Source organism: Carcharodon carcharias, chromosome 12 (assembly GCF_017639515.1).
Source record: "Carcharodon carcharias isolate sCarCar2 chromosome 12, sCarCar2.pri, whole genome shotgun sequence".
NCBI lineage: Eukaryota > Metazoa > Chordata > Chondrichthyes > Lamniformes > Lamnidae > Carcharodon > Carcharodon carcharias.
Genome location: NC_054478.1, coordinates 114,162,028 through 114,180,529, shown reverse-complemented (window position 1 = coordinate 114,180,529; position 18,502 = coordinate 114,162,028). Strand labels below are relative to the sequence as shown.

The following is an 18,502-nucleotide window of genomic DNA, read 5'->3' as shown; positions in this document are numbered from 1 at the left end:
TCCATCATCAGGCAATGGCGTGTGGTATTGTCCAGTATTGTCTAGTAATCCAGAGACCCAGGGTAATGCTCTTGGGACCTGGGTTCGAATCCAGATGGTAGAATTTGAGTTTAATAAAAAGCAGGAATTAAAAGTCTAATGATGACAATGAAACCATTGTTGATTGTTGTAAAAACCTATCTGGTTCTCTAATGTCCTTTAGGGAAGGAAATCTGCCGTCCTTACCAGGTCTGGCCTACATGTGACTCCAGGCCCACAGCGATGTGATTGACTCTTAATTGCCTCTGAGCAAGGGTAATTCGGGGTCGGCAATAAATGCTGGCCTAGCCAGTGACACCATCATCCCATGAATGAATTAAAAAAAAAATGGAAGGGGTCACCAACAGTGCTATTAAGTGGCATTAATGCCTAGTTTGGATTCCGCCGGGACCACTCAGCTCCTGAACTCATTACAGCCTTGGTTCAAACATGGACAAAAGAGCTGAACTCCTGAGATGACGTGAGAGTGACTGCCCTTGACATCCATGCCGCATATGACCAAGTGTGGCATCAAGGAGCCCTAGCAAAACTGGAGTCAATGGGAATCAGGGGGAAAATGCTCTACTGGTTGGCATCACGCTTAGCACAAAAAATGTGATTGTTGGAAGTCAGTCATCTCAGCTCGAGGACATCACTGCAGGAGTTCCTCAGGGTAGTGTCCTTGGTCCAACCATCTTCAGCTGCTTCATCAATGACCTTCCTTTCATCATAAGATGAGAAGTGGAGATGTTCACTGATGATTGCACTGTGTTCAGCACCAGTCACAACTCCTCAGATACTGAACCTGTCCATGTCCAAATGCATCAAGGCCTGAACAATATCCAGGCTTGGGCTGACAAGTGGCAAGTAACATTTGCGCCACACATGTGCCAGGCAATGACCATCTCCAACAAGAGAGAATCTAACCATCACCTTTGATGTTCAATGGCATTACCATCACTGCTTCCCCCACTATCAACATCCTGGGGGGTTACCATTGACCAGAAACTGAACTGAACTAGGCATATAAATAATGTGGCTACAAGAGCAGGTCAGAGGCTAGGAATCGAGTAACTCACCTCCTGACTCTCTAAAGCTCTGTCCACCATCTACAAGGCACAAGTCAGGAGTGAGATGGAATACTCCCCACTTGCCTGGATGAGTGCAGGTCCCATAAGACTCAAGAAGCTGGATACCATCCAGGACAAAGCAGCCCCCTTGATTGGCACCACATCCAGAAACATTCCCTCCCTCCAGACAGTAGCAGCAGTGTGCACCATCTACAAGATGCATTGCAGGAATTCACCAAGGCTCCTTAGAGAGCACCTTCCAAACCCATGAGCACTACCATCTGGAAGGACAAGGGCAGTAGATAGATGGGAACATTACCACCTGGAAGTTCCCCTTCAAGTCACTCACCAACCTGACTTGGAAATATATAGCTGTTCCTTCACTGTCTATTGGTCAAGATCCTGGAACTCCCTTCCTAACAGCACTGTGGATGTTCCAACACCACATGGACTGTAGTGGTTCAAGGCGGCAGCTCACCACCACCTTCTCAAGGGCAACTAGGGATGGACAATAAGAACTGGCCCAGCCAGCGAAGCCCACATCCTATGAATGAATATTTTTTAAAAATCCTGTTTCCTGCCAATTAATACACCAATGATATAGTGCTACCAGATAGCAATGGAAAAAACTCTGCAGCGGGGTGAACATGGATTGCCTCCAAAGATTATGCCCAGCACCAAAAGTTAAATTGCCAACTTTCAAAGTTTGAGCAATTGATTTTGGTTTGTTCTGGCTGCTGTGGAAACTGCCGTGCAATATAAAGTATTACTGAACTATTCCTTAAAACTAATTTATATACATCTTTAGGGACAAAGAGACAGTGATATTAAGTGGAATTTACTTGTCATAATGCTGTCCACTCAATGTAAGCCTATGTGAGGTCATCCACTTTAGACCTAAAAGGTATAGATCAGGATTATTTTTTAAATGGCGTATAGCTATAAACATTGGAATTGAAGGCCCAGGTATACAGACTGTTAAAATGTCATGAACAAGCACAGAAAATAATCAAAAAGACTAAAGAAATGTTGGCCTTTGTATGCGTCACTGATCAGTCCTTTAACATTTGAGGTAGTCGCAATTCTCCCTTTTCTCTACCTCCTCAATCAAAACATAAATTGTGTAATATTTTCTTATGATTCAAAGCAATGATGAGTCCCAAAATAACTTAAAGGTGGTTATGGTGAAACATATTAATTCAATGTGAAATCAATAAGCTCTGTTTTCAGAATATGGATTTTCCCCTAACCGCAGTTCAATTTTTGACATGGAGGCTTTTAAGCACTTGAATCACAAGACTCTTTTGAAGCTTTATAAATAAGGGCATCAACAGTATTGCACAGTTGCTTAAGGACTGCAGTATGTTATAGATTAGCAAACCATAGGTCTCCCCTCGACAAGTTTCCAATTTGAGCCAATGGAGGGAGTGAAAAACAATCTGGGACTCAATCATTTATAGCCATTGTTATACAGAACTTTGCCGCCAGTTACCCAGGAACATTTGCTGAGGCCTAGGAGCAATTCAACAGTCTTCTCTTAGTGAATGTTGTATAGAATAAGGAGATGTAAGAAAAGGATCAAGCAATAACATAATTACAAAATGGCTGGGAATTAGTACATGCGGCCAGAGTGGGGGTAAAGGACATCACAGCGGGCCTCCATGGTGTCCAAAAGACGCTCGAGTGCTTCAGTCCTCTTGCCTTTTGGGGCCATGTCTTCTTTGTTGCAGTCCTGGGCTGGAAGCATTGAGTACTTTAAATGTGGTGCCTGGCAGGATGAAATGGTGAGGTGACGACTTGGCAGGTGAATTGGAGCCAGCCCACCATTGAAACGGCATGTATCCAAGGAATGCATAATTAATGTAGCAGGTTTGGGACGATACGCATAAAAAGCCACCATTGTGGCCAGTGGGTAAAGTGTCATTTTTCCTGCCCGCTACTGCTCTTCGTGCAAATCAGGGGTGATTCCGTTCAATGTTGCAGGTCCATGGCCTTTCATCAGAACTGGGTAAAGTTAGATATAATAGGATTTGAGCATGGAATGAGTGGGACAAGAACAAAGGAAGGTCCCACCCATCCATCGCTCAAATCCTATGGCATCTCTAGGTTTTCTCAGCTCTAATGAAAGGTCTAATGACCTGAACAGTTAACTCTGTTTCTCTCCACAGGTGTTGCCTGACCTCTGAATTTTTCCAGCATTTTTTGGGTTTTTTTATATAAAATTGCCAATGGGTAGTGCTTCTGCTCCCCCTTATCTATTAATTCTAATGTAACATCAGTTTATGGTCTCTGGACATGGTTTCAGATGTCAAACTGCAGAGATCAAATGCTGACCACAGATATTCAGTGTAGAACAGGGCCAGTGTTAATGTTTGACAGGATTTATAACAGATGAGCACTGCTTTTAATGAGATTATTGTCTGCAGGACATTTGAAGTCTCTAACTGAATGATGCTAGACTTTGACTTGAAAGCAAAAACAGAATTACCTGGAAATCCGGAGTTTTTTGTTTTTATCTTTGACTTAAAAGCCACTGTTTAGTGCTTGTAGCAGACAACATAATTAGAAAGAAAACTCAATGCACATTCCAGGATGTTTTAACACTGCGCTAATTATTCTAGCTACAATTTGCAGGGTATGTTGTAAATTAACAGAAGCTCAAGTTAATTGGTGAAATAATTGCTTTTTGATTTTTTGGAGTATGTTAGCTTGAATAAAAAAAGTACATTGAAATGAGCAATAAGAAAGCACTTCTGTTTCCTCCTGAAATTAATAGAGCACTTGAAAAGCTATAGCCGAAACTTTGAAATTGACATTAGTGCAAATGATGATGGTTAGCACTTTCTGGCTGATAGAAATGACTGTCCATTATAAGTGGGGGTATTTTAAGTGGTCGGGACTGTACTGCAAAAAAATTTAAACTATCAGACTGCATTAATTTCTAAAACAAATAGTTAAATGAAACAAACCACATTTTCATAGCAAAGATGGTTTATCTCCTGTGGCATTACTTGCTGATTAGAAGATGTCAATGTCTGGTGAGATATTTGAATTTAGTCAGTGGAACAATTGAGTCAATTAGCATGATTATGATGACAGGCAGTGTCATCAGTACAACCATTTTTTGTCAACTTAATCAATGAACAATATCTTTTTATTCTTTTTATATTCAAATTAAGGGACTATTTTAGTTCCTTTAAGCATTGGAAAGCATGGTTTTGTTTATGATTACATAATGGTATGCTTTCTCTAACAAGCATGCATATTGATTATTTTTCACCCATTTAGTGCATTCATAAGGGAGAAAGCAGATTTAAAATGATAAAATTATATAATATTCTACACATATTGTGAATCAGAACCTAAAGCTCTGAAAAAGGATCATGTGGACTCGAAATATGTTTCTCTCTCCACAAATGCTGTCAGACCTGCTGAGTTTTTCCAGCATTTCCTGTTTTTATTTCATATTTCCAGCATCCACAGTATTGTTTTCACCAGAACATAAATAACTTGTTTATACTGTAATAAAAAAGTGTTGTCAATGTTCAGTGTCATATTGCACGTTAAATGTACAAAAGAGGTCAAAAACAAGTAATTCATTTTAATTGCATTGTCTAATTATAGGAAATGTTGTCTAATTTGCCATTGTATCAGCCATTATATAATTTCTAGAATGTCCAACATGCTGAATTTTCTTCAGAAATTGGAAAACATCGCTGGCATTTGGTGAGTAAGTGGTACCCATAGTCTGCCACTCCCTGCTAGATCAAATGTAATTTCAGCTAATTGCATGGTAAAAAAAAATAATGATCAGCTAGGGGTAGAACTTGGCATCTGGTGATTTTCAATGTTTCCTCAGCAAGGCCTACAATTCATGAGTATGTTTTTATCAACTTAATTCACAGATATGGAGATTGATATTTATCTGCTCATTGTAACATGTACATACAGCAATCATTGTGCAATTAAACCCACTTTAAAGCATTGGTATATTTTAGAAATTAAAACTCCACAACTCCTCTCTTTGTACGCTACACCCAATGCTCATTGCCATCCATTGGCTCAGAGCCTACTTTCAGGCTTGGCTACAGTTGAATTAAACAACAGAGAATGGTACCATGCCAAATAATAAAAATATGCTTAAGTTAGCTGCTGCTGAGAAGAAAGTGGCTTTATAGAGATTATTACCAAAATTCTTTTTTTTTTGGGTCATGGAAGGAAAATTGCGTTCCATAAATAAGGGATTGAGAATGTGCTGTAAGCTCATGATAGAACTCTGCAGTTGTGTTCTTTGATTGTGCTTGAGGCGTAGATTTTAAACATTGTGGCAGATTTGGGTTAGCTGGTTTCTTGAATGCAGTCAGATGTAGAAGATGTTGCACTTATTACAAGATCTCGGTTCACTGATAAGTTTCTGGTAGAGTTGGATTCTTGAACTGGGTGTCACATTTATTCCAAGAGAGGGAGAGAGCAGCCTTTGGCCTGTTTCCTCTGCTGAAGACTTTCTTGACACCTGTGTCACTTGAGGGACAGCCTTGCCTTGAAATGCTTCACCCATTGCATATTTCCAAGAGGTTTTGGGCGTGTCTGTGGCTGCCATTGTTTCAATACCTGGTACTTTGCACTTTTATGTCTCTTCTTTAGACAGCTGCAAGATTCGATAGGTGTTTGGATTATAGGAAACGTCTCTTTCATCACATTCCTCTGAGGGCGATTTGTTTGTTTCTCACCGTCACCTTGGAATGTGACTTTGCAATTTTAAGCAGTTTTCTCTGTATCAGTTCAAATTGCAAAATTTCCTGTCATTGAAAGTTGAAAAATCATATTTTCAAAAATAAAGGAGCATAGCTTTGTGACACACGTTATTCACTGCAACACACTTTTTCCACAGCTTCCAAAGATGGCATTGCAGAGATGCTACTACACACCCAAGTCAAACATAGACTGTTAAGTAAATTACAAAATCTGAGTTGCCCAATGGTTCTGTGGCTAAAGGTACTACCTAGTATAGCACTGATCCCTACAAATCCAATTCACTCCCTAATCTTTGCAGGCTTTGTTGATCTGAGCTACAGCAGTAGTAGAGGTACTACAAATAACCTCCCTAATGGAATAAGGAGGGTTTAAAAGAAAGTCAACCAGTGTTCCTGTCACCTCACTCCTGGATTAAATAGGGGTGTAGATTTTGCAAACACAGGATTGGGCTCAGCCATAAATTTCCCCCCAGCACATAATGGAATAGTTTGCAAACGCACAAAGTTAACTCTTGGGTACCAGAGGGCATTTAATGCACATGGAATCTTGTTCAAACTCATTTGAAAAAGCAGTAACAGTATCAAGGTAAAAAAAATCTACCATCATTTCAACAGTCAAATATTCTGAGGAAAAATGAGAAGGAAACTCTTATTAGGTATCTTCATAATTCACCAGTGCTGAAAAAGATGCCTGTCATGGCCATTGAACATTAACTTGAAGCGCTGAATATGACTAACTCCAGTAAACAGCCCTTCAGCTCAAACACAATCATAATTAAAAATTGCTACTGTCTTTGAACTGCAGAGTGGAATATTTATCCAACCCAGATCCACTGCAAATTGTATAGTACTAATGAATATGTACAAGGACAAAGAACAATGAATATGCTAATATACTAATGCACAGATGTATAAGGTTAATTTTCTGGTAAAATTGGGCTATGAAGATTTAAGGACTGAATGATGGACTGGCCTTTGACTATTCTTACAAGTATCTACTCAGTGACAGAGGCAGTGCTTGCTGTTGCCTGAATTTATATGCAGCCAAACGTCAACAAAACACCACACAATTTCAAGAATTCTAAGTAAAAAGCAAGTACTATTGGACAGGAAGCAAATACATTCAGTAATTCTCTCGTTTATTTCCTGGATGAACTCCAGGCAGTTAATACAGCCAGGTGAAAGTGGGAGGGGGAAGTAGTACATGGAAAAATCATCCCAACAATGTCAATGAGTGGTGGACAATTAAATCTGATGTGTCTAGATAAATGATCTTTTGCAGCATTGTGGTCTAATTTCCATATGGGTTTAAGGGAAGTTAAAGAAATATTTTATTGCTTAGTTCTAAGAGATACACACAGGGATTCACATTTCACTTTTGGCTTTTTTGTTCATGATTCTTCATTTTCATGAGCAAAATAAGTTACCATTATAGAATTAAGGTGCTCATTCTGGAACTTTTAACAAATGTCAAGATGGTTAATTATCTGTTTTTTTTTGTTCCTGGGATGGAGTCATTATTGGCAAGGCCAGCATTTGTACCCCATCCCTAACTGCCGTAGAACTGAGTGGCTTGCTAGGCAATTTCAGGGGGCAGTCAAGAGTCAATCATGTTGATGTGTGTGTGGAGCCACATGTAGGCCAGACCGGGTAAGGATGGCAGATTTCCTTCACTAAAGGACATTAGCGAACCAGATGAGTTTTACGACAAATCGATGATAGTTTATGGTCACCATTATTGAGACCAGCTCTCAATTCCAGGTTTATTAATTGAATTTAAATTCCATCTGCTGCCGTGGTGGGATTTGAATCCATGTTCCCAGAACATAGCCTGGGTCTCTGGATTACTTGACCAATGACATAACCCCCACGTCACCATCTAGTACTCTGTGAGCAGTGTCTAACTGAAATTTACTTTATTTTATTAGTTTAACTTTTTGACTTCAAATTAAAGCTTTAAAATCTGTAAAATGAACTGTAGGTTAGTTGGCACTTAACAGAAACTGTCAGTGGCTGAGCAGGCACCAATTCCTGTCAGCAGGAAACTGGGTCAGCTGCTGTAATTTGGATGTAGATCCAAAAAGTGTGCAAAAGTAGCCAGTGTCTGGAGTGGACACAGGACAGACTACAAAAGTTGGGAATTTGGTACAAGTTGGAATTCAGTGCTGAGAGAGAGTACTAGCTACTGTTAGATGTGGTTCTGCGATTTGGTAGCACTTGCTGAACAATCCTGAGAGCGCTGACAGCTACGTTAACAAATAATTTAAGATAATCAGTCAAGCTTGTAAAGTGGCTCATTTATACTTCATAGAAGCAACAGACATTCATGCGCAGGGGACCGTTTACTGCAAACAAAAGCAATATGTCCACGGCGCCTATTTTGAATTACGCAGGAGCTTAGGGAGCTTATAGTTCCCCATTGCTTTCTCCATGGCATTGCCTCGGCCACAGTCAATTTGCCAACCAATCCTTTTCACATGTGCAAATTTTCGTGACTGTTTGAAGTTTGGCGGTTTTGCATTTGCCTGATGAGTGTAAGACAAAAAGCTTCATTACGACGTCTCTTTTTTCAGCAATGTATAAGATTTTGAGGGAACTTGACAACGTAGATGCTGAGACAACGGGCGAAATTTTACAGCCCTGTAGTGGCAGGAGCAGGGCCAGAAAATGTGGAGCCATTCAAAAGTCCATCGCCTTCAGACAGTGGGAGGGGGCGTAAAATTCTGCCCAACATTTCCCTTGCTTTAAGTTGTCCCGCCTTAACATTATTCAGTTTTAAAGTTGTTTATTCTTCAGGGCCTTTTTCTCCAATTTATGTGCAATTTCCATTTTTGGGACATGATCATGTTTTGTGCGTCGTCATCGTCATCGGAAGAACAATGGAATAAAGTTGTTAGGAGGTTAGTCTGCAACCTCAGGAGTTAGCTTGGAGATTCTCAGATCAGACCTTCTTCTGCCTTGTCTGATGCCTCACTCCTGCCCTGCTTTCTACCCTGCTCATTGCCTCACTCCCTCCCCACTCGCTCCTAAGCTACCACCTAGCTTACCCCTACCCAGCTACCAATCCTGCTCATTGCCTCACTCAAAATGGCCCAAAGTATTATCGATTTACTGTTCCCACATCCAGGTACAGACACTGGGAAGCAGCCAGCTGGGGATCAGACAGGGTGTGGCTGGCTGGGGATTGGATGGGGAGCGGCTAGTTGGAGATTGGATAGGAAGCAGCCAGCTGGGGATGAGGTAGCAACTCGCTATGGAAACCTAAGTCCAGTTTAATTCTAATGGTAAAATCTGATTCACTTAACATTGTAACGCTTTAAGTCACAATTTTAAAGAACGCAACTAGGATGTTAAGTGAGAAACTACTGTATAGACTTGGGGGCATATTTTCAAAATAAGGTAGGACTGTTGGAGGATCGCTCCCTCCGGGACACCCTGGTCCACTCCTCCATCACCCCCTACTCCTCAACCTCCTCCTATGGCACCACCCCATGCCCACGCAAAAGATGCAATACCTGCCCCTTCACTTCCTCTCTCCTCACCGTCCAAGGACCCAAACACTCCTTTCAAGTGAAGCAGCATTTCACTTGCATTTCCCCCAACTTAGTCTACTGCATTCGTTGCTCCCAATGTGGTCTCCTCTACATTGGAGAGACCAAACGTAAACTGGGCAACCGCTTTGCAGTACACCTGCGGTCTGTCCGCAAGAATGACCCAAACCTCCCTGTCGCTTGCCATTTTAACACTCCACCCTGCTCTCTTGCCCACGTCTGTCCTTGGCTTGCTGCATTGTTCCAGTGAAGCCCAACGCAAACTGGAGGAACAACACCTCATCTTCCGACTAGGCACTTTACAGCCATCCGGACTGAATATTGAATTCAACAACTTTAGGTCGTGAGCTCCCTCCCCCATCCCCACCCCCTTTCTGTTTCCCCCTTCCTTTTCTCTTTTTTTTTCCAATAAATTATATAGATTTTCCTTTTCCCACCTATTTCCATTATAAAAAGAGAAAAAAAATATTTATTTTATTTTTGTTACATCTTTTATGCTCTCCCCACCCCCACTAGAGCTATACCTTGAGTGCCCTACCATCCATTCTTAATTAGCACATTCGTTTAGATAATATCACCAACTTTAACTTTAACACCTATGTGTTCTTTTGTATTATTGTTGTTGACATCTTTTGATGATCTGCTTCTATCACTGCTTGTTTGTCCCTACAACCACACCCCCACTCCACCTCCCACTCTCTCTCTCTCTCCGCCCCCCACACACACACCTTAAACCAGCTTATATTTCAACTCTTTCTTGGACTCGAACTCAAGTTCTGTCGAAGGGTCATGAGGACTCGAAACGTCAACTCTTTTCTTCTCCGCCGATGCTGCCAGACCTGCTGAGTTTTTCCAGGTAATTCTGTTTTTGTTTTTGTTTTCAAAATAAGGGTTCTCCCTTTAAGAATGATAATGAGGGCAAATTTCTTCTCTCGCAGGATCATTAACCTTTGGAATTCTCTACTCTAGATAGCTGGGTTATTAACATATTTAAGGCTGAGTTAGATAGATTTTTGATCTTCAAGGGAGTTGAGGGTTATGGGTGGCGGGCAGGAAAGTGGAGTTTAGGCCACAAAATCAGCCATTATTTTATTGAATGGCAGAGCAGGCTTGAGAGGCCAAATGACCAACGCCTGCTCCTATTTCTTATATGCTTACTTACCAGAATGACACCAAAACTTCAAGAATTAAATTATGAGGACAGATTACACAAGGCAGGTTTGTATTATATTGAATTTATACTGTTAAGGGATGCTTTGATCAAAATTTCTAAGGCATTATTGGGAACAGATAAGGTAGATAAAAGAAGCTATTTCTGTTAGTTGAGGAGTGTAGGTCAAGGGGACAGAGTCTAAAAATTAAACCAGACCTTTCAGAAGCGAGGAAACACTTCTACATGCATTAGATTTGCTATAAAATCATGAATAAGACGACAACATTCTGGTAAAGATGCTGACAGGATCAACTTGTAAACTTAAAAATTGCATTACCAACATAGTAAATGAACATTTAACATGCTTGCACAAAATTTCTATGCCCACTATTTTAATGCAAATCTTCAGGTCTAGTGAGGGGGAGGACCTGAAGAAAATAATTATTAGTAAAAAAAAAATGGTGTTAGGGAGATTAATGGGGTTAAAGGCTGAAAAATCCCCAGGGCCTGATAATCTATATCCCAGAGTACTAAAGGAAGCGGCCCTGGAAATATGGATGCATTGGTGGTCATCTTCCAAAATTCTATAGACTCTAGAGCAGTTCCTACAGATTGGAAGGTAGCAAATGTAACCCCACTATTTGAAAAAGGAGGAAGAGAAAAAACAGAAAATTACAGACCAGTTAGCCTAACATCAGTAGTGGGGAAAATGTTAGACTCTATTATAAAAATATGGTAACAGAACACATGGAAAGCATTAATGGGATTAGACAAAGTCAGCATGGGTTTATGAAAGGGAAATCATACTACTAATCTACTGGAGTTTTTTGAGGATGTAACTAGTAGAATAGATAAGGGAGAACCAGTGGATGTGGTGTATTTGGATTTCAAGAAGGCTTTTGATAAGGTCCCACATAAGAGGCTAGTGGGAAAAATTAAAGCACATGGACTCGGGAGTAATATACTGGCTTGGATTGAGAATTGGTTGACAGACAGGAAACAGAGAGTGGGAATAAATGGGTCTTTTTCCAGGTGGTAGGCGGCGACTAGTGGTGTACCGCAGGGATCAGTGCTTAGGCCCCAGCTATTCACGATATACATAAATGACTTGGATGAGGGAACCAAATGCAATATTTCCAAGTTTGCTGACGACAAAATTGGGTGGGATTGTAAATTGTGAAGGGGATGCAAGGAGGCTTCAGGGCAATTTAGACAAGTTGTGTGTGTGGGAAAACACATGGCAGATGCAGTATAATGTGGATAAATGTGAAGTAATGCGCTTTGGTGTGAAGAACAGAAAGGCAGAGTATTATTTAAATGTTGATATATTGGGAAATGTTGATGTACAGAGGGATCTGGGTGTCCTTGTACACCAGTCAATTAAAATAAATAGGCAGGTGCAGCAAGCAATTAGGAAGGCAAATGGTATGTTTGCCATTTAAAATCCTCATTGCAAGAGGATTTTAGTTCAAAAGTAAGGATATCTTACTGCAGTTATACAGGGCCTTGGTGAGACCACACCTGGAGTATTGTGTGCTGTTTTGGTCTCCCTACCTAAGAAAGGATATACTTGCCATAGAAGGAGTGCAGTGAAGGTTCACTGGGCTGATACCAGGGATGGCAGGATTGATATATGAGGAGAGAGGGCTAGACCGGCTAAATGCAGGGAGGATGTTTCCCCCGGATGGGGAGTCTAGAAAAGGGGTCATAGACTCAGGAAAAGGGGCAGGGCATTTACGACGGAGATAAGGAAAAATTTCTTCACTCAAAGGGTGGTCAACCTGTGGAATTCTCTACCACAGAAGGCTGTGGAGGCCAGTTCACTGAGTACATTCAAGAAAGAAATTGATAAATGTTTGGACATTTGGGGCATCAAGGGGTATGGAGAGAAAGCGGGAATATGGCATTGAGATAGATGATCAACCATGATCATGCTGAATGGTGGAGCAGGCTCAAAGTGCCAAATGGCCTACTCCTGCTCCTAGTTTCTATGTTTCTATATATGAGTTAATTTACTAAAATAGAAAATTGAAGAAATTCTTAAGAACATACATAAGAACTTAGGAAATAGGAGGAGTCGGATATTCAGTCCTTTGAGCCCATTTCGCTATTCAATTAGATCATGGCTGATCTTCTACTTCAACGCCATTTTCCTGCACTAGCCCCATATCCCTTGATGTTTTTAATATCTGGAAATCTATCGATCTCACACTCAATGACTGAGCTTCCACAACGCTCCAGGGCAGAGAATTCCAAAGATTTACCACACTCACCACCCTCTGGTTGAAGAAATGCCTCCATCATTAGTCCTAAATGGTCTACCCCTTATTCAGAGATTCTGGGTGGAGTTTTTCATGCCCTTTGGCAGCGGGCATGTTGGCAGCATGAGTGGACTATATGGCAAGAACGCCAAAAAGCGGTTTCACAGTGTCATGAAACCAGTTTGCATTCGTCCATTCTACCCATCAATGGTGGGCAGTGTTTCCTGCCGTTGGACATCAGGAGCTTCATTATAATACCCCTGCATAGTATTATAAACCCAACTTGCTGGGATCATCCCCCATGCTGGATCATTCGAGATATAGGGTGATTGCAGACCAACGTATTTCACAATTGTATATTAGAGACGTGCATCTGGCGAGCTGCACTTCGCTTGAGACTTTGAGGTTTGTTTGCGTAACTTGCTTCAGGCAGCACTCACAGTCATCAGCGCCAGGCTTCGCAGGCAGTACCACATCACTTTTACAGAGGCTCAAGGGCAGGTCTCTACCTAACAGGCCAGCCGTAAGGCGGGGATGGCTTTTCAATGGCAGCAGGGCTAGGATTTGCTTAGGGAAGGGGGAGGAAGTGGCCCCAGGCAAGGGAAGAGCCTGCAGGGCGAGGGCTGAACTGGGGAAGGAGGTTATTCCAGACTGAAAGACAGAGGTGGAGGCACAAAGTGATCTGTACAAGTGGTGAGGGCTGAGGAGGCAGTCTCCAGAGGAGATGAGGTCAGATGGAGATGTGAGGGTGTGTATGAGTGGTGATGTCCCTTGAACTGGCAGTGAGTGAAATGCCAGTGAATATGTGATGCGCTTGTGAGAGTTTAGGGTGATAAGATGTTTACCTCACCTTGGTGGCATGGGTGAGATCATTCATCGTCTTTCTGCGTTGGATGGCCTACCTCTTCTTTGCAGCATTGGCACAGATCACTAATGCCATCGCCTACCGAGCTGGAGTGGTGAGATTGCTGGACCTCCTTGCGGCCAGAGCAGGGGCAGAGGACAACACAGTGGGCCTCCACAGCATCCAAAAGGAGTTCCAAGGACGCATCACTGAATCAGGGGGCTGCAGTCTTTTTGTCTTCTATACAGCAGTCTTGGACTCAAAAGCCCAGAGGTGTGTCTGCAGCTGCATTTTAAATATGCCACTCGGCGTGAGGAAGCGGCAAGGTGACAACGTGGCAGGCAAATGAGAGCCCACCCACTATCGAAATGCCATGTTTGCCGGGAATGCATGATTAATGAGGCGGGATTGGGACAATACAGCATGAAAAGCCGCCATTGCAACCAATGGGTAAAACATTCTTTTTTCTGTCCACTACCGCACTTAGTGTGGGACAATTCTGCCCCTGGTTCGAGAACTGTCCACCAACAACGCTAACAGCTTCTAGCTATAGTTTATTACATGCAGTTAAATCCATCAGTACAAAATTCCATTATCCCCTCCCCACTATCCCACACCCTTCTCCTAAAAATGCTGATTCGCTCAATGGTACAGTTTCAAACAATCCTTTTTAGCTCATCAATCTGGTCATTTTCCAAATGCAAGTCTAGTCAGTGAGTGCTGACAATGTCTGATTATAAGATCATCACAGCTGATCTCAATTCTGTTCTCACCTGAACATGCATTATACTGAAAGGCAGGTCCACCTATATTTAAAAAGTAGGAGGACACCTTGAATGTAGACTGGATGGAGGGAAAGAGATCTTAAGCTGTACTAGTAACATTAGAAGTGGGCCAAGAAGAATAAGACTCACAGCCCTCAGAATCTGGCACAAACAAGCAAAGACCATAAGGTATTTATAAAAATTACATAGGAAAACAATCCCACTAAGAACCAGAGACTTCAACTGATCCATGGAAAGCAATGAGAAGCTAAATTGTTTGCATGTAGGCAATCTAATATAAGTTAGCTTTATGTTTAGTGCTTCACTTAGACAAAAATTACATAATACAAATTGCAAACACTCATATTACAACATCTTAAACTGAATTATGGTGGTAAGTTTGATAAGATGTTTAAAATATCTAAATTGCAGAAAAAGGAAGCAACTTTGGAATCAGCCCACAATATCCATTTAAACAGTCCCCCATTTTGCTCCTCACAGTATTCACTCTTTCACTGTTGTCTTACAAGTATGTGTTTAAGACTGACAAAATAATGTAATGTCGATTAGATTCGCTTCTTTCTGAATAAAATCTTCCACATTTGAAAATGCAATCACCAACATATTCACTGCTAAATATAAATTGTTGTACAATGAGCAATAAATATTACTTCATTTCTTATGGTAGTGAATGATATAGCAATCGCTTTGCATTATCATTATACAGAAAGAATTGAAGCTCATACCTTTCAAGCAGATCTTTCACGTTTTCTAATTTGAGAAATCCACTGTATTCTGAAAAAAATCACAGAAAAAAATGCAATTCATCATCATCATACCTAGAGATGGTTCTTTTTTAAAATTACTAATGTTCTAATTGCTCTAATTCAGAAATTGCATGTACTAATAATCTTACCAGCTGATACACTGAACTGCATAATTTGTACTCTTAAATGGCTGCATGGAAATTCTACTGTATCCTGATTCAGTCCTCGCGCGCACACACAAAAAAAGGCCCAACTGACTCTGCTAGATCAGAAGCTACTGCAAGTGAAAAATGTTCATGCAGTAGTGTTAGCAGCTCAGCAACCTCAGAAAAAATTAAGGCTGGGTGAATGGGGTGTCAGTGGGGGTGGTAGGAGGTGGTAGTAGTTAGACAGTCATGACAATTAGAAAGGATGGTGCTGCATTCTCTGTTTGAGGGCATGTCGGGAGTTGGCAACACATCCTCCATGACAAGGATCTTAATTGCAACCAGTGAAGCACATCCCTTGGATCGTAGCCCCAATCCTTTACAATGTCATGCCAGGAGACCAAGGAATGCAAGCTCAGCAATTCAGCCTAACAAACACCTAACTGGTTTTTTTTTGATCTCTAGTTTTTTTTAAACTTGTATACTTTCACTAAAAATATTATACAACAAAGTCTGAGACAAAGAAAATCAGATCTTTAGGTAGTTATAGGGAAGCAGTAAATTACTTCACTTCTTGCCATGAAGGAATTGCAAACAGCACAATAACTACTTGGCTACACATTTGGCACATTATTAAGAAATGATTACATGACAATTAGATGGTTTTGATTGAAGATTAAAAGTGGCAGTGGTCAATGAAGCATTTCTATTTCTACCCATTGTCAGTAAAGTAGGTCATAAATTAATAGAGGCTTTAGATTGCTAAGGGGATCTAGAATGATTTGATGTATTTTTTATTAGAGATTGAGGCATGCAATTCCATAAACATCTTCAAATTCACTGCTTATGCAACTATATTCTAGGTTCAGTGAATTTAATGAAACTGAAGGAAATCTACTTCTGCCTGTATATATGCGAGAACAAGGACAGCTAAAATGGCACATTATTTAGTACATCAGGTATGGCAAAGGAGTTTTTTAAAATATATATTATGTAATATCAATGATCAGGCAAAGAAATGATCTTTATTAAAGTAATATGTAGATTACGGTAAATAAGTTTAATCAAGCCAAAAAGGAAATTTACCATTATTCATCCCATTCATCCATTTTTACACTACTTCTCCTGGTGAGGGTCGCAGTGGCAGTAAGCTGAGCAGAGCTAACCAGACTTCCCTTTCCTCAGCCACAGATTCCGGCTCCTCCTGGGGGATTCCCAGGCCAGCCGACAAGATGTAGTCCCTCCAGCATGTCCTGGGTCGGCGTCGAGGACTCCGCCCACTGGGCCGTGCCTGGTACAGCTCCAGCACAAGCCACCGAAGAGACATCCTTATCAGATGCCAGAACCATGTCAACTGGCCCCTCCCAATCCAGAGGAGCAGCGACTCTGGCAACCTGGGAGAGCCTTGGAGTAAACTCCTCACCCTGTCCCGGAGAGTACGCCCAGCAACCCTGCGGAGAAACCTCATTTCTGCTGCTTGTACCCGCAATCTTAACCTTTCGATCATTATCCACAGTTCATGACCATAGGTGAGGATGGGGACGTAGACCGACTGGTAAACCGAGAGCTTCGTCCTAAAACTCGGCTCCCGTTTCATCCCCACGGACTGGTAGAGCGCCCACAGAACTGCAGCTGCTGCAACGATCCGCTGGTTAATCTCACACTCACCACTGCCGTCACTCCTGAACAAGATCCCGAGATAGTTGAACTCCTCCACGAATGGAAGCTGCTCCGCCTTCTACTGTAGAAAGTAACCCACTCTTTTCCAGGAGAGAGCCATGAGTTCAGATTTGGAGGTGCTGATCTGCATCCCAGCTGCGTCACGTTCAGGGAAACGTTTGAATGCACGTTGGAGATCACAGTCGGATGAGACAAGAAGCACAACATCACCTGTGAACAGCAGAAATGCCACCCTCAAGCTCCCAAACTAGTTACTCTCCGCACCTCGACTGCGCCTTGATATCCTGTCCATGAGACTCATGAACAGGAGTGGAGACAAAACATACCCTTGGCAGAGTCCAATGCCCATCTTGAATGAATTCGACATAACACTGAGAATATGCACGCAACTCTTGCTCTGCAAATAGAGGGACCTGATGGTGCACAGAAGTGGCACCGGCACCTCATATTCCCGCAGCACCTCCCACAAAGTATGCGTTCTCCAGGTCTACAAAAGAGAGGCAAACTGGATTAGCAAACTCCCATGAACCCTCAAATATCTGTGAGAGGGCAAAGAGCTGGTCCAATGTTCCATGGTCAGGGCAGAATTGCATTGTTCCTCCTCAATCTGAGGTTTGACTAATGGATGAAGGCTCCTCTCCAACACTCTGGCATAGGCTTTCCTGAGGAGGCTGAGGACTGTAATCCCTCTACAGTTGGGCACAACCTCTGGCCCTCTTTCATAAAGTGGGGACTGCCACCTAAGTTTTCCAATCAAGTGGTACGTTCAATGCAACATTGAAGAGGCGCACTAACCACGACACCCCAACATCGTCCAGTGCCTTCAACATCTCCAGATGAACCTTGCCCACCTTTGCTGCCTTACCTCGACGGAGGCCCTTGCTCATCGCAGCGACCTCAACAACAGCGATAGATCTGATCTCACCGGAGGATTCTGGCACTGCCTCCTGTAAGAAGGGCGTGGCCACCAAGTTGAGGAGTTCCTCAAACAGTTCCTTCCACCTCTCGGTGATCTCCCCAGTTGTGGTCAGCGGCTCCCCATCCTTGCTGAGAACAGCAAGTTCTCATCCCGTGAGTGACATCCCGCCAACTCCTCCTAAGCTGTCGAATGGTTTGCCAGAGCACCTTTGATGCTGTCCAAAAGCCACATTCTCGTTGGCCTCTCCAAACTCCTCCCAAACATGAGCTTTCGCTTCAGCGGCCGCTGCTGCTGTGGCCCTCCTGGCCTGCTGTTATCTATCATCGTTATTGATTATTAAGGACTGGAATAATCATACTGTGAAAACAACTGAAATTTTGATAATTATGGTTTTGGCTCTTTTTGTACAATTAAAAGGAGGTTCAAGTTGTGAAAGGGATGGGACAGGCAGATTTTAATTGCACCAGTTGCATTTTTGGCACAAAATGAGGCCAAGCACTAAAGCAGTAACTAGCTTCTAATGGGGGATTATTGACACTAAACTGCCCCTAAAACAGCTCTTCACATTTCTACTA

The 18,502-nt window shown here is 42.0% G+C and overlaps 1 protein-coding gene across 1 annotated transcript in view; it reads right to left on the bottom strand.

Moving 5' to 3' along the window:
* The window catches only part of map2 (microtubule-associated protein 2), a 362,870-nt gene that overhangs the window by 227,585 nt on the left and 116,783 nt on the right, over positions 1-18,502 (bottom strand). Inside the window, exon 3 of the mRNA XM_041201434.1 lies at positions 15,162-15,210. The gene's annotated coding sequence lies outside the window, so the exon portion shown is untranslated. The remainder of the gene's footprint in view (positions 1-15,161; positions 15,211-18,502) is intronic.